This window comes from Watersipora subatra, chromosome 6, assembly GCF_963576615.1.
Source record: "Watersipora subatra chromosome 6, tzWatSuba1.1, whole genome shotgun sequence".
Taxonomy (NCBI): Eukaryota; Metazoa; Bryozoa; class Gymnolaemata; order Cheilostomatida; family Watersiporidae; genus Watersipora; species Watersipora subatra.
Window position 1 is genome coordinate 10,470,967 of NC_088713.1, and position 24,288 is coordinate 10,495,254.

Here is a 24,288-nt window from a genome sequence, read left to right on the forward strand (position 1 = left end):
ACTGTGCAGTAGACAGTAAATTTGAGTATATTACATAATTCTAATGCATGGTAGGCATTCACGGATCATGCAGCTGTGCTCCAAATGTAATTTTTACACTGTTATCTACCATGCATTTACTTCCATGATACGGAGTTTTCTTCTCATATAAATCTTTTACCTAACAATTGGAGACATTTATTTCATTATGGAACTAATTTCATCTTTAAAGAAATTTTAGGTTTATCTTTATAAAGTTTTTACAAGTTGAACAAAAAACTTTTCATTGCCAGCAAATCACGAGCTTTAGTAGCTAATCTTTTAAAATCAAATTTTTCCAACACGTTATCATCACGGGATGCACTATTTATGTTTTACTGCTACTAGACAGTTTTTGGTTTTAAAAACATTCAAAAGATTAGAAAAATATAAAATGGCACGAGCTATTGTAACAGCTAATCATTACTAATAAATGATTATTTATTAATTTATTTGTAGTTTCAGCTGTCTGAATCAATTCTAAAAGAATTCGAAAAAACATAGTCCATTGCACAGGAATCATGTCCCTAGTATTCAGATCTCCACGCAAGCTGACTACCATCTAATCCACTTGTCCAATTTTTCACTTCTGACAATACTTGCGCATTGATCATTTCAGAACGCTAGTGATAATGTAAGATCAAAGTCGATGCGTGTGATTGCAATCGGTAGTCAATATGTTAAACCGATATTTATGACATCACCTTCACTTGCTTTTGATACTTGCAACACCGAGTTCAAATCATTTTAGCACAATAATTTTCAAGCAGTATATGCCTTCATAAACAAAATCAATTTGGAATTAAATTACAATATTTGTGAGTTTTCATCTACACTGTGGCTTTAGAAACAAATTCCGACTGTAAACTATTTTGAAACCAATGTTTAGCTAATGGCTATATTTGCTCTGCTGCTTTAGAAATGTATTTTGTAGTTTAGCAATTGCAAAGCTTTTTTTACAATACAATGTCTTTGGTCAGCAGTTATACGAGCTCAGCAGACATTTGAAAGTGTGTCTCGTTTGCATCCTTCAACAGTCCAGACCTTTAATAATTCGTATAGAGCTGTTGTATTTTTCCAAATATTTTCACAGATGCATCCTTCTTGACTGACATGGCCTTTAGTTTTGGTATGGTTGTACTTTATATGAAATTGGGAAATATTGCACTTTATTAATCAAAAAACCTATTTGAGTTTGATTTGAGAGTTAAAAGAAAACTATGTTGAAATGTTTAATTTGATGATAAAAGCATTACTGGTTGGAAAACAAAAATTGTAGGTTCGACATCGGTTTGTCACTCCTGCTGTTTTCAACTTACAAACTAAACTTGAAAAAACCCACCTTTAATCCTGAGAAGCAATTTATTCTATTAAATTTATTTCCAGATTAAATGGCCTAACGCCAATTTAGCTTTTGCACATCACATGTATAGGTAGAATAATGGTTCCTAAAATTACATTAGAAAAATGTCATAATATGTGTTTATCAGTTGACAGAGATTTCATAGGCAACTATTATTGGAGCCTTTGAATTGAGTTTTAAGGAGAAAAAAAGTCATGCATAACTTTTACTAGCATAATTATAAAAGTGTGCGCATGAAAGTGCACATGAAAGTGTCCAATGAGCACACAAAATTGGCAAAAAACTAATAGTACAGAAAAGCAAAATGTCTTTGTATATTCACTAATAATAAACTGGTTGTTTAGTTTAAATTTAATGCTGAATGTGAATAATCATAGAGAACAATTATTCTTTTAATGTTTATTACTACTTTGATCATGAGAGTGCAATATATTAAAAAAATTTCAATTTTATTGTATTATTCAACCATGTTTAATTTTAGCTGGGTGTCACTAGTATACATATTTAAGAGCCTAATAAGCTTCAATGAATGCATAAAACCTCGTTTGTTTTACAATACAAAGCCAAATGCTTTGGAGCTTTACAGTGGCCCTGGTTTGCAACCCAAATTGATAAACCTAGTTATATATACAAACTCACAATTGTAAAAACAAGATGCAATATACTGGTATTATGGTAGCATGCATAACCGTAGATCTGATTACATTGACAATGGTACACTGACAGGCACTTGTTAGCTAATATAAGTTCAACAATGTATGTATGTAGTCTAAAATTATAACTTATGGCAGATTAGAATGTCCTCGGTTTGCAAACCGAATTGATAAAGCGAGTTATATTTGCAAACTCGATTTTTTAAATATAACTCAGTTTATCAACTCTGGTTGCAAACCCGGGACACTCTAGTTTGCCATAAATTCTAGTTTTACAGTACATACATACATACAAACATACATAGTTTAATTTCTATTAGTTAACGGGTGCCTGTCAGTGTACCATTGTTAAAATAACAAGATCTACAGTTATGCTACCGTAACACCAGTATATTGCACCTTATTTTTACAAACTCGAGTTTGTAAATATAACTCAGATTATGCAAACCCGGGGCACTCTAATCTGCCATAAAATTTTGTTAGCTACATGTCAGCGAATAAACAATGCATAATCATAATTTATATTTGTATAAATCTCAGTGTCTTTTTTTCTTCCATTGTATGTCCATTTACAACAAGTATGCACTTTTTTAGCATAAAAATTCATAACTCTTGCATACCCTAGGACACTTATATTTCGCTAGTATTTAGTTTCGTGAGTAGCTCACAGAGTACAATTTCGAAGCAACTTAATTTCGCAGCTCTGATGAGTGCGAAAATATAGTGATGTAAAAATAAATGCAGTGGAACAAACCTAATTATATTCCTCAGGTTCGGTTCACCGATAAAAAAATTTCAATTTGCGACTAGTTTGTAATTGTGAACCGCAGGTAGAATGGTGTGGGCAAGGTCGATAATGCAATTTGATTGCTTATTGCCATTTGTTTATTGGACTATCAACAGGCCAGTTTTCACTGGGGCAGCTGGCCGGCTGAGCCGCCCCAACTTTTTGGGAATTTTTTACGGTAAGTACAGTCCAACTCGAAAAACTCGCCCTCAAATATAATGTAACATTTCATCTCAAACGCAAGTTCGACTCAAACGGATTTGTTTGGTCAGTTCCAACGCAATGATAAATTCCTTCAGATAACTCGACCCCAACATCCTTTATTCGAAAAGTAATTTGCCCAACGGCCATGTACGCGGTTTTTATCGCTGTAGAATGTCACTTCATTCCAAGCCATAGAGACAAACATCAACTTCTAGTAGTTCTTAGGCATCATTATTATCATCATCAGAGGCAAAATATTTTTGTTAACGACTTTTATAAAGGTTTGCAAAAGATTAAGTTTTATCAATCACCCGCTTGGCCATGTCCCATCGAAAGCGTAAAAGCCTCCGAATGAACTTAAATAAAATCCGCAAAATTGATCTTTGTTAAAACGCTCAAAAGGAAAAGATGTTTTTTTTCTGAGCGTATTAACTGCGGTCAAGTTTTGCCTATTTTAATTTAAAAACGTCTCGTCAGTCACATCACTTAAAACAAAACAAATCTAAAAAAATTACAAGTTATTGAAGAGGTGTCAGTGGTGAATCCAAACCTTTTCAGAGCCATGCTGCTTGTGTAGTACTGCGAGTGTCAGTGCATGTGTCTTATTTTCTTTCAACACACGGTGCTCACTGCATTGATTGATGTCCCCAGCAAACGATAACGCTAACTATTACATGTGCATTGACATCAAATTCCTATCATTATAAATCATTCATAATGGGAAAATAATCCTAAATAATTGCAAAATAATAACGTAATAAATTTTGACAGTCAAATTATTTTGTCGGTTTATATTTTAACGATGCTATAGTGGTCGTTAAAAACGTTAAAAGAAATGTCGTTATAAAATTCAATTATACAGTATCAATGAACAAAGCTATTTAGTTTCGCTTTTTCGCGCGTTTGTTATGATAGTTTAGTTTCGCACATGAAACTTCAGCGAGAGGATGACACCGCGAAATGGTGAAAGTTAGATGCCGCGAATACATAAGTGTCCTAGGGTAAGCTTGATTGACATGCTAAGCAAGACTATTGAAATCAGTAGAGAGCTGTAGTAGGCACTGAAACAAGCACAGTATGAAATACACAAATATATAATTAGTACACAAAAATAAATGCAGTACACAGAAATAAAAAGCAGCTTTATTTAAAACTAAGATGGTAAACAAATGTTGATTTTCTTTTCTATTTTCTATTTTCTGCTTTTCATTTCTAACTTTTCTATTACCTGTGCAAAATTGGGCCATTTGCTAGTTTTATATTAAAAAGGAGAGGCTGCTACCGATTTGTAAAAATTCACAACAATAAAAAATCTAAGAAAATTAGACCAATTTAAAAAAAACATTATTCATAATTAAGTCACCAAATGAAACCAAAACTTTTGTTGATCAGCAAACAATACCAAATAGTAGATCAGTGGTTGAAGATGTGCAAAATTGCATCCTAGCAAAATTGCTAGCAGTTCCTTATTAACTGTTTGTTTTTATTTTTCCTGACAAGGTTATTACTTGCGCTGTTTTAATTTTGATATTTCACAGGCCAAAGTTTCTGTTTTGCCTAATTTTAATTTTGTTTAAAAAACTTTGCAAGTATTTTTTATAGATTGCGGTGTAACAAACTAATTTTAGATATCAATGGCAATAGAGCAATAATTTACTAGTGTTAGTGTTATTGCAATTGCTAATTGAAACTAAACAGTTTTATGGGAAATATTCTCTAGTTATTCATTGACTACTTCTGTTGGAAAGCTTACTTACAGTTTTAATCTTTGGAAAACCGACTCATTTTACTTTGTGCTGCTTATAGTTGCTATCTTTCCTTATAATTACTTTTGCCGTTACTGATTGTCGTTTGAGATTTGTCAGAGCCAACGAGTTATCACTATTCACACTTTGCCTGTCATACATTGAACATGTAGTTTTGTGCATATGATTATGTAATATCAAAGAAGCACAAGTTAAATATGGAAAACAAAAACTTATTCAGTTCTGCTGGTCATCTGCAATAAAAAATATTATATAATTTGCTGCTTTATACACCAAATCAAAGTTAATTAAAATGTTTACTCTTATGAAGTTTGTGCTCAATATCATATACAATTTATAAATATTCCATGGATTTATCATTTTCTATCTATCCATTTCATAATATTTTATTCTGCACAATGCTATATGGCTAGCAAAAATGCAAGCAGATTTAGCGAGTGAGACATTTTGTTAATAATATGGTAGCTTCTAAATCTCAAAGACTCTGCAAATAATTTGTCAAGAATCTGCCGGTTTCAAACTATATTTGCAACATCACCCAGTAACCCTTAAACGAGAAATATTGTATTTGTTTCGAAATAATGATAGTCATGCTGATGTTCATTTTAAATCACATGGTTTTCACTATGCCAATTATTTTAAGGAAAGGCGTACATATTTGCCTATCTAAACAGCCTTCGCAATGCGTCGAATCACTGCACAGTTGCCAAAGAGTTATGCCATATGTCTTAAATTTATAAAACAAAGTGATCAGCCCTTAGTAATCAAGACAGATCATATTTTCAAAATATTTCATGTGAATTCACATTGCGCACCGAATATTACTGTTATCATAAACGATACTGACATAGAACGATACTGTTAAAGGTTGCCTTGCAATAAAATTCACGTTACAGTTATTTGGTATCAAAATATTTACCATGTCTTACTCTGTTGTGTTGTAGGTGCCAAATGTGTGGCAATGTGATTAAAAGCTCTTAAAAGCTCAAAAACGAAAAGCCGCCATAGATTGGAATATCTTTATTTCGATGAAGTAGCCATGAAATTTGGTTATTGTCTTGTCACGCGATGTTCTCACATGAATTGAAAGGCCAATAAAAAGCTCAATATAAAACTTATCGTAGCACTAGTTTACGACAAACACTTTGGGTTTTACCGAAGACCCCATATCAAATATAGATGCTCGCTACTTTACAGTTTTGATTCGGCATTATTCAATCGTCAAGTCGTAATCTGATCATGTGACCCAATACTTCGCAAATAATTTTTGCAGCACTTTTCGATTATCACAGATGAACAACAGGCTCGTCATGATTATCAGACAATGATATGTACTCCTTCGAGCTAAGGTTAAAAGGTTTAACGATTTTTTACGGTAAGTTATAAGATATCAGTGCTAGAAGTGACAGCATTACGGTGCCGATAAAACGGATGTGTAAGAACAATAGACATGGTTTTATTGAATGCATGAAGTATATTTGTAAAAATATTTTGACAAATAAGGTTGCATGAAAGTGTAAACAGAAACCATTTCTCACAACTACGTCACATTTAAGCCGTTTTGGAAGGAGAATTCATACTACCGCGGTCTCGTGTGGCTGTGATTAACTGTTCGTTTTGAGCTTTTAAGAGCTTGTAATCACATTTCCACATATTTTGCACCTACAACACAACAGAGCAAGACATGGTGAATCTTTTGATACCAAATAACTGTAATGTGAATTTTATTGCAAGTCAACATTAAAAGGTTTCACATGGAAACATTTTATTTAGCATTCAAATATTTTTTTTCATAGATTTAATTGTAATAAACTAATTTTAGATATCTATAGCGAGAGTGCAATAATTTACTTATGGCGCTATTGTTATTGTGACAGCTAACTTGAACTAAATAGTTTTTTATGAGAATTATTCTATAGCTGGCCATTGACTACTTTTGTTGTAACGCTTACCTACAGTTTAATGTTCGGAAAACCCATCTCGTTTTTATTGCGTTGCTCATAGTTGCTTATTTTTCTTAGTAATTTCTCTAAAGAAGTCTTAGAGCATTGGTAACTTTTGGTGCTGTTTAAGATGTGTCTGAGCCAACGTGTTATTAGTTCTCAATATTTGCCTGTCATACATTGAGCGGGTAGTGTCCTGCTTATGATTATGTTATACTGAAGAACCACGAGATAAATATGTGGAGAACAAAGAACCTTATTCAGTATCGCAATCAGTAAAATTCAGTACTGGTCATGTGCAATGACAAGATTATAATATTTTCCACTTGTACACTAAATTAAAGACAAATAACATGGTTACTTTAATAAAATTTGCGCTCAATAGCTTATATGATTTATAAATTTCCATGAAGTTATTATTTTCTGTCTACTCCGTTCTATAATATTCTATTTAGTGCAAGGCTTTACGGTTAGCTAAAATGCAAGCAGATTCAACGAGTAAAACATGTTGGTAATAATAATAAGGTAGCTTTTAAATCTCACAGACACTGCCAATAATTTGTCAAGAATCTACCCAGGTGCGAGGTTTCAAACTTTATTTGCAACATCACCCAGTAAACCTCAAACAAGGAATATTATATTTGTTTTGCATTAATGATAGTCATACTCATGTTCATTTTAGATCACATGGTTTCCACTATGCCCATCTTGTTAATGAAATAATTACATATTTGCCTATATAAACAGCTTTTATAACAAAACAAATCGCTGCACAAATCGCTGCTTAAGAGTTATCCCATGCAACTTAAATAGAAAAAAAGATGGTTAACAGTTAACAATCAAGACAAGTCATATTTTCAAAATAATTCATCTAAATTGATGTTCCCCACAAAGATTACTGTTAACCTCAACTATACTGACATAGTACAATATTGTCAAAGATTTCACGTTGAAAAATTATATTTAAAATTTAATTAAATATTTAATGATTTTAATATTTACCGTCTATTTCGTTTTATTTTTAAAAACTTCAAGATGAGTTAAAGGCCAAAAAGACATAGCAAGTGGGATGTATTGAAAGTCATAGGTTGCATTCTGTTTCACAGATCCTGCAGATAATCTGGCAAATACCTACTTACTTGTCTTTTACCTGTACGCAGAATATATTATATTTGTATTGCATTAGTGTTGTTGTCATGTGTATGTGTGCCAATTATAGGCTCAATGATTTTTATCATGCTTTTATGTGAAAGAAAATAAATATGTAATAATACACCTATTAATATATCTACAAGAATTGGTGAAAGCCATCTTGTCACAATAGCTACAAGATGCTTGATCCCTGTGTGTAAACTGGTAATAATTGGTAAATTGTTCAAACTAATTGGTGCACTATCATTCACAGTTGCAATCAAAAACTTTCCCATCTAATTGGGGAAATCTTTTCACACATTCACTTTAAGATGGTTGACAAATAGGTGTGTACTTACAATAATTGATCAATTTTTTAAGCTCATGGTTCAAATATAATAGACACTTGCTTTGATATTTGTGGTGGCAAATTAAATAGATTTTACCACATTCCAGATGCTTTAAAATGATTAGTGACTGTAAGTGACCTTATAAGAATTTTCAATGTAATATGCACATGTCACAATAGTTCTGTCCTCACATTTAGACATCTTGTCAAAATGTTTTTGACATGGCTTAAAACTGCACATTCTCATATAATAATTGGTTAATGTGACCATATACAAATGTTTACAATGGCATAAACATGTCTGAGATACTTGGCTGTCAAACTAAAGTAATCTTACAGCAACGGTTTTTAGATTGTTCATGACTTTGAGTTCACACATAATAATCGGTCAATGTCCCTAGATTAATAGTTAAAATATCATACACACCTGTGAGAATAATTTTACCATCAATTTGAGGACATATTGGTGCAATGATGTTGAAATTGTCTATGACTGACTGTGTTATTTTGTTATAATTGGTCAATGTGCTGAGAAAACTGCTTAAGAAGCATATTCATTGTGGTTGATATTTTGGCATTAAATTTGGAACATCTTGCAGCAATGGTATAAAGAATGATCATGACCATGATCTCAAATGAAATAATTTGTCAATTTTCCCAAATTGTTGGTTAAAATATCATGCACCGCATTACAACAGCTTTGAGATTGTATAAGACTATGATTTTTTCCTATAATAATTGGTTAATATCCAAAACTAATGGGTTAAATGTCATACAAACTTGTGATAATATTTCTACACGCAAAATGGGGATATCTTATCACAATGGTGTTTCTAATAAGTGGTTAAATTAATGGTTACAAACTCACTAATTAAATTGCCAAACACTCTTTTGGGTTCACAATGACCTATAGATGGTTGATGGCTAAAAGTGCAGACTCCTTATTTGACTAACATTGAAAGAATATATGATTGTGTCTACAATTATAGTAATTGGTCAATAGTACCTAAATAATGGATATACTTGCATACTTATACAAACCATTTTTTTTATGTTTATATCATACATCAGGAAAATCGTATGACAACAGATTTGAGACTTTCTGACAGTTTACAGTTCCAATAACTGGCCAATTACTACAAAAAACATTGACTGTAGTACCATGCATAATTTTGACGACTGGAGCGCCTTCAAATTGAACAAAGCTTATTCCATTGGTACGGATATAGTTCTATTCAGTGTGCGCGGTGATTATGACTAGTTAATGTTCCCAAGCTAATGGTTAAAATATTTTACATATTTATAACTGCACTAATAAATTAAGTCAATCTTGTTATGAAAAAACATTGGAATAGATTACAACTGAATGTATGGTTGTTGCGAAATGGGCAACTACATTAGATATATTTTTAAGAAAATGTAATAGATGGCAAATTCTGTAGTACGGGTAGCACATTTTATTAAAAGAAATATTTTGTTATGAGGAAGATTATTTTCAAGATTACATGGTGTATATTGGAGATACCAATGTTTCATTTCCAAAGCTTGATTCTAATATGTCTCCATCTATGTTTGGCTTTTCAAGCATGGCTCGAAAACAAAGGAATCCCCAAACTTAAAAGTTCAATCGAAAGTGGTAATCATTGTGTGCAGCCAAACAGAAAAGTTAAACTAAGATGAACTATACTCAAATTTATTTGGCTTCTTTAAAAGATTCCTCGCAATTGCATGACTGGTTCATTTTACTTTTGCTTACAAAAGTTAACTTATGTTTTTCAATGCAAGTTTTTTGTTGACTGCCCTTGGTTGTGATAAAAATGACATAAGGAAAAATGCTTAATTGATTATAGCAATTAAGTATGCTGCCTTTTCAGGACTTAGGAGTTAGATGAAAGCTAGGTTAAAATTTGTATTTTGATGATAATCATGGTAAATGTTGAAAAGTCAGAAATCTAGATAAGTGATTAGCCTGCAACCTTGGCTGTTTGCCATTCATAAACTTAATTTGAACAGATCACGGTTAACTCTGTGAAGCAATTGGTTCCATTGAATTTATTACCAAACATGAAAGTCTAAGGTCGATTTAACTTTTACGCATCATACATGTGTAGAATTCGTACTCTACGGAGGTTTAATGAAAAACTATTAAACTTCTAAGATGACATTCAAGAAAAAATGTAGTCATGCATAATTTTTACAAGCACATTTATGAAAGTGTGGATAAAGTATCACATACTGACAACTCCAAAATAGTTGAAAAAAAAAATAAAACAGAGTTGTCTTCTCAACTCAAAAGTTCCAGTGTAATAGATAAAAAATTTATACATGTGTTTTAGCTAAATCCCAAAAGTTAGTGTTAAAATCTCATGAGCCATATTTGGAAAACGAATGAAGTGACAGCTCTGAAAGTCTGTGCCTTAGTAAACCCAAATGAGTGTGTGTGCGTGCGTGGGTTTGTGTGCGTGCATGCGTGCGTGTGTGTCAGGTGTGTGTCAGGTGTGTGTGTGTGTCAGGTGTGTGTGTCAGGTGTGTGTGTCAGGTGTGTGTGTGTCAGGTGTGTGTGTGTGTCAGGTGTGTGAGTCAGGTGTGTGTGTGTGTGTGCGTGCGTGCGAACTTGTAAATGCATGCAATTGGGGACTCACACCAAAATTTAACAGACAAATTGGGGACGTTCGGAAATTGGGGACGTCCCCAATCTTTTAAACCCTTTTTTCTTATAAAAAACTAAAAAATAAATAGTTTATTCCAACTCCCGTCAAAATCTGAGCACTGTCCCCAATTGCCTGCATTTGTACGAGAACATCTGTGAGTGTGGGTGTGTGAAAAAATATGTAAGTCCCCATAAAGTTTGCTAAATTCTCACACACATTTGACCTGTTTCCATTTGTTAGTAGGCAAATATTTGCGGAGTTTTCTTCTCATAGAAACTTTTTACCTAACAATTGGGGACATTATATCTTATTGGGGAGCTAATTTCTATCTTGTAAAAACTCACAATATTTGCGAGTTTCTACAAGAATGAAATTACAAGGGATGAAAACTCACAATATTTGTGATTGAAAAGTCACAATATTTGTGAGTTTTTATCTAAAATGTAGCTTCGGAAGCAAATTGAGCGTTTACACTATTTTTGAACTTATGTTTAGCTAAAGGCTATATTTGCTCTTCTGCATTACAAATGGATTTTGTAGTTTAGCATTTGCAAAGTTTTTTTTACAATATAATGTATTTGGTCAGCAGTTATACACGCTCAGCAGACATTTGAAAGTGTGTCTCGTTTGCTTCCTTCAATAGTTCAGGCCTTTAGTAATCCTTGAGAGCTCTTGTACTTTTTCAAATATTCTCACATATGCATCCTTCTTTACCTACTAGCTTTTTTTTAGTATGGTTGTAGTTTATACGCGATTAAAAAAATTGTGCTTTATTATTCAAAAGATTTGTTTAAATTCATTACGTACATTTCTTACATAAGTTATAGCTGCATAAAATCTCAGGTTAATTTCACATAGTCTTAAGCATAAGATCTCTGTACATGTACTTTATTGACTTCAAATCTTGATCCATTGTATGTCTTTGCAAGAACTTTACTACATCATCCTTCCTTGATATTTTTAGACTGAATAAAATATTAAAATAAAACATGTAGCCTCCAATGCTTTCTCTAACACTGCAAAGTTAACTTGAATGTCTGATAATTTTGGTTCAAAACATTTAAAACAAACATTATTAAACCAATTTCAAGTGTCTCTGCAAATTTCTAATCTGAGATCTGTATATTGCTAGAATTCAATCAAATCTTCTGTTTTTTCTTTCTCAGACCAATGGTCCATCATTGAACTTTTTTACTATGTAGTATTCTTTCATCAGCTCCACTAAAAAACTTTCGTTACTACTAAAATATCAGAGTCAATTACAAATATTGACAAGGTAGTATATCTTTAGAGAATGAAATAGCTAGATGGAAAATTCTGCCATACATTTATCGCTCCTCATTGAAAATACTTATAGTTGTTTTAGAAAATATATATATTTCATCAAGTTTATATTGAGTATGTTGACAATACCAATCTTTTTATCTAAAGCTTGATTGTAATTTAACTCCTATGTCCCTACGCTTGTTTTTCATGTATGGCTTGAAAACAATGGAATTATACAAGTTTCAAGTTTAATCAATTGCGGTTATCAGTGTGTAAAACTAAGCAGCAGTGTCAACATTTAATGAATATATTTAATTCTTTTTGGCTTTTGGATTTTTGAAAAAGTGCTTGTCATCACCTCACTTGTTCTTTTTACTTTTGTTTATAATAGTTAACTCATGCTGACGCAATGTAAATATGTTGATGACTGGCATTGCTAGCAGTATAAAACAAGATACGGCAACAAAATTAATTCAGTAACGTAATTAAATTTGTTGTCTGTTTATGCCAATCGCTAATGGCCTAACGCTGAGTTATCCTCTGTACATCATACATGTGTAGAATTAATAGTTCCTAAAAGTAAATTAAAAAAGTGTCATAATATGTATATTTATTACTCAACAAAGATTTCATAGACAACTATAGAACTTTTGAACTGAGTTTGAAGTAGAAATGAAGTCATGCATAACTTTTAATAGCATAATTATGAAAGTGTGCACATGAGATTGCACATGAAATTGTCCACCGAGCACATGAAATTGGCAAAAAATTAAGTATACAAAAAAGCAAAGTGTTTTTGCATACTCGCAAACAATAAAAATATTTTTTGGGGTGTTAAATGGGTGTGAAACACTGAACGCAAATAATCGTCAACATGAATGATTTTTTTAATGTTTATTACTACTTGGTTCATGGGAATGCAACAGATTAAAATTTTTTTAATTTTATTGTAGTATTCATCATATATAATTTTAGCTGGATTTCAGTAGTGTATATATGTAAGAGCCTAATACGGTTCAATGAATGCATGAAACTTTGTTTGTTATACGATACAAAGCCAAATGCGCTTAGCTAACGTCTCAGCAAATAAGCAATGCATACTGAAAATCTATATATAAATATCAGTGTCTTTTTGTCTTTTATTGTATGTTCATTTATAACAAGTTTGCATTGTTTTAACATAACAATGCATAACTTACATGACTCTCGCATAAGCTTGATTGATATGATAAGCAAGAATATTGCAATCAGTAGAGAGCTGTAGTAAGACTGAAACAGGCACAGTATAAATTACACAAATATATAAACAGTACACAGAAATAAATGCAGTACGCAGAAATAAAAAAAACACCTTCATCTGAAACCGTCATTTTTGTTACCCGTGTAAAATCAGGCAATCTGCTTGTTTTATATAAAGCAAGAGAGGCTGCTACCTATTTGTAAAAATTCACAACAATAAAAAATCTAAAGAAGTTAGACCAATATAAAAAAAAACATTTTTTATAATTAAAACACAAAATGAAACCAAAACTTCTGTTGATCACCAAAAAATACCAAATAGTAGATCCCTGGTCAAAGATTTTCAAAATCACACTGGCAAAACTGCTAGCAATTTCTTGTTAACTGTTTTTTTAATTATTCTTGACAAAGTTATTACTTGCGCTGTTTTAATTAAAAAAGTTCACAGGTAAACGTTTGTTTTTTTGCTATTTTTAATTTTGTTCAAAAAACTTTGCAATTATTTTTTATAGATTGCATTGTAACAAACTAATTTTAGATATCAATAGCGATAGGGCAATAATTTAATTATGGTGCTATTGTTATTGTGATTCCTAATTTGAAGTAAACAGTTTTATGAGAATTATTCTATAGCTGGCCATTGACTATTTCAGTTGGAAAGCTTACCTACAGTTTTAATGTTTGGAAAACCGACTCATTTTACTTTTTGTTGGTCATAGTTGCTTGTTTTTTTTACTAGTTACTTTAAAAAACTCTCACAGCATTGGTAAAATTTTCGTGCTATCTGAGATTTTTTTGAGCCAACGTGTTATCGTTTCTCAACCTTTGCCTGCCATACATTTAGCCTGTAGTGTCTTGCTTATGATTATGTAACATTGCAGAACCACAAGTTAAATATAGAGAACAAAGAAACTTATTCAATACTGCTGGTCATCTGTAATAACAAGATTATAACATTGGATGCTTTACACACCAAATCAAAGACAAATAAGATGTTTACTTCCATAAAATTTGTGCTCAATAGCATATACAATTTACCAATATTCAATGAGTTATATTATTTTCCATTTACTCCATTCTATAATATTCTATTGGCACAAGGCTTTATTGTTAATTAAAAACCAAGCAGATGCAGTGAGTGAGACATGTTTTTAATAAAATAGTAGCTTGTACATTTCACAGACACTGCAAATAATTTGTCAATAATTTACCTAGGCGCGAGATTTTGAACTTTATTTGCAATATCACCCAGTTAGCCTCAAACAGAACAAATTGTATTTGTTTTGTATTAATGATACTCGTGCTCACGTTCATTTTAAATCACATTGTTTTTACTATGCCAATCTTTTTAAGAAAATGCGTACTTGTTTGCCAATATAAATAGCTTTCAAAATGCATCAAATTACTGCTCAGGCACCAAAGAGTAACGTTATATGTTTTAAATGGAGAAAATAAAGTGAACCACCTGTAATAATCAAGCCGGATCATATTTTAAAAATATTACATCTAAATTGACGTTGCACACAAAGATCACTGTTATCATAAACTATACAGACGTATATCAATGCTGTCAAATATTTCACATGGAAACATCCTATTTGACATTCGCAAGAATTTTTTATAGATTGCTTTGTAGCAAACTAATTTTAGATATCAATAGTGCAATTATTTACTTATTGTTCTATTGTTATTGTGATTGCTAATTTGAACTAATCAGTTTTATGAGAATTATTTTATAACTGGTCATTGACAACTTCGGTTGTAAATTTTATCTACAGTTTCGATGTTTGAAAAACCCATCTAATTGTACTTTGTGTTACTGATAGTTGCTCTTTTTTCCATAATTACTTTGAAAAAGTCTCACGGCATTAGTAAAATTTTGATGCTGTTTGCGATTTATCTGACCCAACATGATATCGCTTCTCAATCTTTGCCTGTCATACCTTGAGCCTGTAGTGACTGCTTATGATTATGTAATATTGAAAAAGCAGGAGTTAAATCTGGAGAACAAATAAACTTATTCAGTACTGCTGGTCATATACCATAACAAGATTATAACATTTGATGCTTTATACACCAATCAAAGACAAATCAAATGTTTACTCTCATAAAGTTTGCTGTTGGTAGCATATACAATTTACAAATATTCGATGAATTTAGTATTTTCTGTCTACTTTGCTCTACAGTATTCTATTCTGCGCAAAGCTTTATGGTTAGCTAAAATGCAAGCAGACTCAGCAAGTGAGACATGTTGTAAATGCTATGGTGGTTTCAAAATCCCCAGACACTGCAAATAGTTTTTAAGAATCTACCCAGGTGCCAGGTTTTAAACTTTATTTGCAACATCACCTAGCTAGCCTCAAACAGGAAATATTACATTTGTTTTGGATTAATGATAGTCATGCTCACGTTCATTTCAAATCACATGATTTTCACTAAGCCCATTTTTTTAAGGAAATGCGTACATATTTGCCTATCTAAACAGCTTTCGCAGTGCATCAAATCACTGCATAGTTTCCAAAGAGTTATCATATGCATCTTAAATAGAAAAAATAAAATGAACAAAAGTTAACAATCAAGACAAATCATATTTTTTTAAATATTTCATCTAAACTGATGTTGTTCCCATAGACTACTATTATCATACGCTATACTGACATGGGGCAATATTGTCAAATGATTTATTTGATAACATTATGAAAAACAAAACGTAATATGGAACACAAATTAATTCTTTAATTGGACTATCGAACTTACAAAGAGTTGAACAGTTATATTTTAAAACAAATATGAAGGGTATTTCTTATGAAACCTTTTTCAATTTTTCAAGAGAAATTTAGAATTTTGACAATTTATATGCAATTTAACCATGAGCAACTTATACCAGAAGAGAATTATGATAGACAATAGAATTATATCACCCCAACTATGGAAGGTTGGAAGTCATGTATTTACTGATTTGCTTTAGTTTTTAATTAAAATTGCAATTGGAAAAATCTTTTAAACCCAAAATGCATGATTCTCATAGTTGATTGTTGGAATATCACACTCACAAAGTTTTTTTCTTTTGCATCACATTAGATAGTTTGGTTGATGTACCGGCTTGCACAGCAAGAACTCTAATATTGAGTGATTATTGCAAAGTTGTTTTCTAGTGCCGTTGTTTTTCTAATAATTTTTGTTTAACATCCGTTGTTTTGGTATACTTTCAGTGTTGGTAAAGAATCTCCTGAACCAAGTAAATATTATTACTTTCCACTTATTTTCTGCTAAACATTAAGCAGCAAGGGTCCAGGTAATCGTGATGCAACATCAAACAGCAACAAGATCTATTAATAGAACAAAGGAAATTATGCAATACGGTTACTTGCAGGCAAAAATAAGATTATATGGTTTGTGACTTTTACACAGTCTCTCATCCAGAGAAGTATTTTTTTCTTTTAAGATATGCTCTTCATAACACACTACATTGAAAAATATTTAACGGTTTTAATTACAATGCTAATTTTATATGAAGCAAGAGAGGCTGACAATTGCTTATAAAATTCACAATAATAAAAAGTCTGCTGGAATGATACCAATTTGTAAAAATATTTCTGATAATTTAGACACAAAGTTAAACAAAAACTTGTGTTGATCACCAATAATTACCAACTGGTAGATCCCTTGTTGAAAACTCGCAAAAGCACACTTGCAAAATTGCCTGAAGATCCTTGTCAACTGTTTTTTATTACTGCTGACAAAGTTATTACTTTTGGTCTTTTACTCAAGGAAGGTCATGAGCCAAAATTCCTGTTTTGTCAATTTGTAATTTTGTTTGAAAAACTGTGCAAGTCTTTTTAGAAATTGCATTGTAACAAAATAATTCTAGATATCAATAGCAATAGTGCAATAACCTACTTATTGTTCTATTGTGATTGCTAATTTGAACTAAACATTTTTTTTAGAATTATTTTATAGCTGGCCATTGACTACCTTTGTTGGAAAGCTTACCTATAGTTTTAAAGATTGGAAAACTCATCTCACTTTACTTTGCGTAGCTCATACATGTATATAGCCACCCCTTTTTATTAATAATTGCTTTGAAAAAGTTTCACAGCATTGATAAACTTTCTGCGCTGTTTGAGAGTTTTCGGAGCCAACATGTTTATGACTGTTGAAACTTTGCCTGTCATACATTGAACATGTCTTGTTCTGCTTATGATTATGTAATATTGAAGAAGGATCAATTAAACTTAGGGAACAAAGAGACTTATTCAATACTGCAATCAGTAAAATTCAGCACTGCTCATGCGCAATGACAAGATTATAACATTTTCTGCTTGTACACTAAATCAAAGACAAATAAGATCCTAAACTCTTATAAAGTTTGTGCTCAATAGCATATACACTTTAAAAATATTAAATGAACTTATCATTTTCTGTCTACGCAGTTCTATAATATTCTATTTTGTGCGCGGCTTTATGGTTAGCTAAAAACCAAGCAGATTCAGTGAGTGAGACATGTTGTTAATGAAATGGTAGCTTGTAAATCTCACAGACACTGCAAATAATTTGTCAAAAATCTACCTAGGCACAAGATTTTAAACTTAATTTGCAACATCAGATAGTCATGCTCACTTTTATTTTATATCGCATGGTTTCTACTATGCCCATTTTTTTAAAGACATGCGTACATATTTGTCAATCTAAACAGCTTTCACAATCCATCAACTTACTGCACAGTTGCCAAAGAGTTATGCCATGCGTTTTGAATCGAAAAAATAAAGTGAACAACAGTTAGATATAGACGAATCACCTTTTCAAAATATTTCATATTATTGGATGTTGTTCACATAGATGATTATTATCATAAACAATACTGACTTAGTAAAATATTGCCGAAGGTTTCACGCTGAAATGTTATACTTAAAATTTTATTAAATACTTAAATAATTTGATAGTTACTGTCTATTTTTATTTTTAAAAACTTCAATATGAACCATAAGCCAAACAGGCATAGCAAGTGAAATGAGTTTGAAAGGTTGTATTCTGTTTCACAGATTCTGAAGATAATCTGGCAAATACCTACTTAGCGGACAGCAAATCACCTTTACTTGCAATATTTTCTTTTTGCTGTACACAAATTATATTATATTTGTATTGCATTAGTGTTGTTGTCTTGTGTATGTGTACCAATTATAGGCTCAATAGTTTCTATCATGAAAATATTTGAAAGAAAATAAATATATTTTAATACACCTAATAATTTTTGTACAAGAATTGGTAAAAATCCCAAACTAATAGGTTAAATGTCATACACACCCATGATAATAATTCCAAAACCGAAATGAGGATATATTATCACAATGCTATTTCTATTATTTGGTTAAATTAATGTTTGCAAAATTAATCGTTGAAATAACAAACACACCTCCGATTTCTCAATGTTCAATGAATTTTTTATGAATGAAAGTATACTTAATTAATTCATTAATATTCTAAAAGTAATGGTTGTATTTTAATGAACGGTTTTGATAATATTCGTAGTTATTGAAACAGCATTGAGAAATTTTATGACTGTATGTACAGTTATGATATTTGCTTTATGTTTTCAAACCAATGGCCATACAAGCAAATGTTCATGCACTGATATTTTTACCATCAATTTGGGAACATCTTATTACAAATGTTTTGAGATTGGTGGCGACTAATTGTGCTCTTATAATCATTGTCTAATGTTCCAAACTAATGGTTGTAATATAATAAGTATTTGTTGGGGTATTCATCTTTCCAAATTAGAGATATTTTATTCTTTGTCATCAACTGTAACAACAAACTGAAGGAAACTTTTTATAACATCCTTGATATGAATTAATACTATGTATGCACCAGTAAATTTTGACCATTATTTCAAACCAATGGTTAAAAGATCATGCAAACTCGTGGTTATATTTGAACCCTCAAATTAGCAACAACATATCACAATGGCGTTGAGATGCTATATCACTCAAACTGCTTTTGTAATAATTGCTCAATATCTCCGAGCAAATGGTTAAAAAATCATACAAGCTTTGTGGAGATAATGAAGCGAGCATTAGGGACATTTTATTACAGATACTTTGAGCTATTGTATGACTGTGAGCGGAGTTGCATATTGGCCAACTTCCCAGAATAGTTACATAATTATAAACACTGGTGATGGTATTTTAGCATCTATTTGGGAACATCTTTTCACAATAGCTATGAGATGCTTGATCACTGCGTGTAGATTGGTAATAATTGGTCAATGTTTCAAACTAATGGAAGCAATATCATTCACAGTTGTAATAATAGTTTTGCCACAAAATTGGTGAAATCTTCTCACACATTCGCTTTAAGATGGTTGATGAATAAGTGTGCACTTACAATTATAGATCAATTTTTTCAAGCTAATGGTTCAAATATAACTAAAACTTGCTGTGATATTTGTGCCATTAAGTTAGAGAGATTTTACCACAGCCCAGATGCTTTGAAATGATTAGTGACTGTAAGTGAACTTACAAAAATTTGTAAAGTCATATGCACATGTGATAATAGTTCTGTGATCAAATTGAGACATCTTGGCATGATGAATTTACATGGCTTAAAACTGCACATTCTTTTATCATAATTGGTTAATGCGACCATACAAATGTTTAAAATAGCGTAAACATGTCTGAGATATTTGGCTGTCAAATAACGGCCATCTTTCAGAAACGGTTTTTAGATTGTTCATGACTGTGAGTTCACACATAATAATTGTTCTATGTCCCCAAATTAACGGTTAAAATATCATACACACCTGTGAGAATAATTTTACCATCAAATTGGGGACATATCGTTGCAATGGTGTTGACATTGTCTATGACTGACTGTGTTCTTCTGTTGTAATTGGTCAATATGCTCAGAAAACTTCTTAAAAAGCATATTCATTGGAGTTGATATTTTGGCATTAAATTTGGAACATCTTGCAGCAATGGTATTAGGAATGATGATGACTGTGATATTAAATAAAATAATCAGCCAGTGTCCCCAACTCAATGGTAAAAATATCACACACCTGCGATAATTTTTCTACAACCAATATGGGGATATCTTTTTACGATAATATTTCTACTAATTTGTTAAACTAATGGTTACAAACTTGCTGATTAAAATACCAAACATTCCCTTGTGTTCATATTGCCCTCTAAATAGTTGATGGTGAAAAGTACAGACTCCCTATTAGACTAGCATTGAGCGAATTTATGATATCGTGTGCACTTGTAATAGTTTGTCAATTGTACCTAAATAACGAATATACTTGTATACTAATACAAACACACTTTTCTTTTATGTTTACATCATACATCAGAAAAATTGTATGACAACATATTTGAGACTATTTTTGACGGTTTGCAGTTCCAATAACTGGCCAATTACTTCAAAAACATTGACTGTAGTATCGTACATAATTTGGATGACATCACTCCTTCAAATTGAACAAAGTGTATTTCAATAGTACCGAGATAGCTCAAATCAGTGTGTGCAGTGATAGTATTTATTTAACACTCCCAAGCTAATGGTTAAATTATTTTGCATACTTTTGCAAAATCTGCATATGCATACATCTGCACTAAAAATTGAGTCAATCTTGTTATTAAACATTTGAATAGATTACAATTAAATGTATGGTTTTTGCAAAGATGGGCAACTCAATATATTTTTAAGAAAATGTAATAGAAGGCAAATTTTTGGTATGGATAACACGTTTTATTAAGCATAATGATATTTTTATAAGGTAAAAGTTATTGGGCTTACATAAGGCATCTTGGAGATACCAATGCTTCATTTCCAAAGCTTGATTCTAATATGTCTCCGCCTATGCTTGGCTTTTCATGCATGGCTTACAAACAAAGGAATTGCGCAAAAATTTAAATTAAAAGTGGTAATCATCGTGTGCAACCAAACAGAAAGGTACGACTAAAATTAACTTTATCCAAATTTATTTGGCTTCCTGATTTAAAAAAAATTACTCACATTTGCTTGCCTGGTTATTTTTACTTTTGTTTAAAAAAGTTAACTCATGATCGTGCAATGTAAATTTTCTGATGGCTGCTCTTGGTAGTGATAAAATGAGATGTAGCAAAATACTTTATCGATTATAGTAATTAAATTTGTTGCCTATTCAGGGCTTAAGAGTTCTATGAAAACTATGTTAAAATGTTTACCTTGAACATACTCACGTTAAATGTTGAAAAGTCTTAAATCTAGATAGACATCAGCCTGCAACCCAGGCCTGGCTGTTTGCAATTCAAAACCTTAACTGGAACAGATCACCGTAAATTCTGTGAAGAAATTGATTACACTGAATTTATCACTAAACATAAAAGTCTAAGATCGATTCAACCTTTGCGCACCATACTTGAGTAGAATTAGTACTTTAAATAGGTTTAATAAAGAACTATTAAACTTCTAAGTTGATATTTGGGGAAAAATTAAGTGATGGATAACTTTTACAAGCACATTTACGAAAGTGTGGCAAAAGTATCACATACCAGCAACTCCAAAATGGTTGAAAAAAACAAAAATAAGCCAGAGTTATCTTCTCTAGGCAAAAGTCCCTGTTTATTAGATAAAAGATTCATACATGTGTGTGAGGTGATGTCCCCAAAGTTAGTGTTAAATTCTCATGAGCTATAACTGAAAAACGGATAAGATGACAGCTCCAAAAATAAGTGCATTTGTAAACCCAACAAAAAATGTTTTAATATGTTATTTTTTAAAGCTCTTAATGATAGATGAAAATTGTCCTCAAAGTGATGGTAAAAATATCGCGTCCCCAATTGCGTGCGTTTACAAGACTGTGTGTGTGTGTGTCAGGTGTGTGTGTGTGTGTGCGTGCGTGCGTGCGTGCGTGCGTGTGTGTCAGGTGTGTGTGTCAGGTATGTGTCAGGTGTGTGTCAGGTGTATGTGTGTGTCAGGTATGTGGGTCAGGTGTGTGGGTCAGGTGTGTGGTCATGTGTGTGGGTCCGGTGTGTGGGTCAGGTGGTTGGTCAGGTGTGTTTGTCAGGTGTGTAGATAAAGATATGATGTGCAATATTTTATTAAATTAAAACACATAGGCTCTTTTTACACTTTATTACCATTAAATAGTACTAATAGCTTTCCTCAACATTTAATATTTATTAAAATATTAATATTAAGTAGAATAACAAAAAGAATTTTGATTTCCAACAAAATCAGTTTTCAAACAACTTTGAGAAATGGATTATGATCTAAAACCCAAAGAAGAGCTGATTGTATTTAACAAAACTGCATTGATTCACACAAGCTTTAGGCAATGACTTGGTACCCTTTTGGTTTTTGATGATTCTGGTTCAGGCAATTTTTTAGAAGATTACAGTTTGGAGTATCATTTGCCAAAAAGCCTTTCCAATAAAACAGGTCTGGCTATGTACAGTGTAATGTGAAATGTGCACTAGAAACACTCAACCAGAATTCAATGCTGCGCACTGCGGTTAATACTGCTAATCCACCAATCCATAAGCTTTTTACGTCGTCAATCCGTTTGCACAGGCTCTCATTTGCGAAAAGGCCACCATATTTGTAGAAAACAATCAACATTCTCTTATTTAATGGTATTTTTCGGTTGCTGTTGGTATGTTATAATAAAAAATTGCAACCAAAAGCATCGTTCGCAAAAATTAATTGCAGAAGCTTCGTGTTTTTAACGATAATAGTTGTCTACAAAGATGGCGGACAACCGGCTGAGGGTAGGTAAAGTGTAATGTAAAATTTGCACTAGAAGCACTTAACCAAAATGTAATGTTGCACACCGTAGGTGTGCAACGTTGGGTTCTGGTTAAGTACCCAATTCTGGTTCAAATCCTGCTTACTCTGTTTTATACAATATTTTATTGCGCGCATAGTATGTATTGCGCAATTATTAAAGTACACAAATCTCTTCACTAACCGTAATTCTTCATTGATGAGTTATCACCGAGTATAGGTCCCAACCCAAACCTTGAAAGCTAATGTTGAATTGTGTGCAGAAGCCACACCCACTGCGTTCTATTGGTTCACCACACTTAATTTAAACATTTAGCCTAGTCAAACATCTCCACTTGTCATCACATGCACGAGCTTATTGCTGTCTTAGTTTGTGCACCAAGGAAAAGCAATTCAATAGATAAATGTAATCAGATGCTAGAGTTGTCACAGAACCGTGACTACAAATAATTACCTCATTATGCCAGTACAAGTACTAGGTGTTTAATTACGACTTATTTTTGAAAAAATTACTTCGGGCATTTGCGCATTTCAAAACGCACCTTATCCCTGAACACACCGAGGAGTTATCAAATATGATTTCAGACTGCATGTATAAGCAACACCCAAACGTTTTAAACAAAGCATTATCTTTTTAGATATGATTTATATACATGCATTTATGGAATTAACAAAAACAGAAATGATTTACAGAAGCTCTGCATCATATAATTCTAATTATTTGGAGCTTCATTAATCAACTCTCAATTTTCCTACATTTTTATATCAACATTCTGGTGAAATTTGGTAAAATAATATAGGATGAGGGTATATTAACAAAATATACCTGTTTAAAAAGCAAAACCAAAATATCGCTTAGCGCATTATCGGTTTAGAGGCTAATTATTACGAGTTTACACAAGGAATTGAACACTATGTAGCCGCGAATATGTCTTTAAATAAATTCTGAGCAAAAAAAATTTTAATCGATATAGCATGGTAAATATCGGGTTTACACACAAACTGCACTGACAAAGAACACAGATCATACAGAAGGTGGCTAATCATGTACTGAAATATATTTACAAGAAGAACCTAGATAGAATAAAATAAAAATAATAGCAGTACATATCATTGATAGATTATATATTTATATATGTGGATATAT

The 24,288-nt window shown here is 31.9% G+C and overlaps 1 protein-coding gene across 1 annotated transcript in view; it reads left to right on the plus strand.

The window, feature by feature from the left end:
• The window catches only part of LOC137398022 (uncharacterized), a 95,676-nt gene that overhangs the window by 65,621 nt on the left and 5,767 nt on the right, over positions 1 to 24,288 (plus strand). The window lies entirely within an intron of this gene.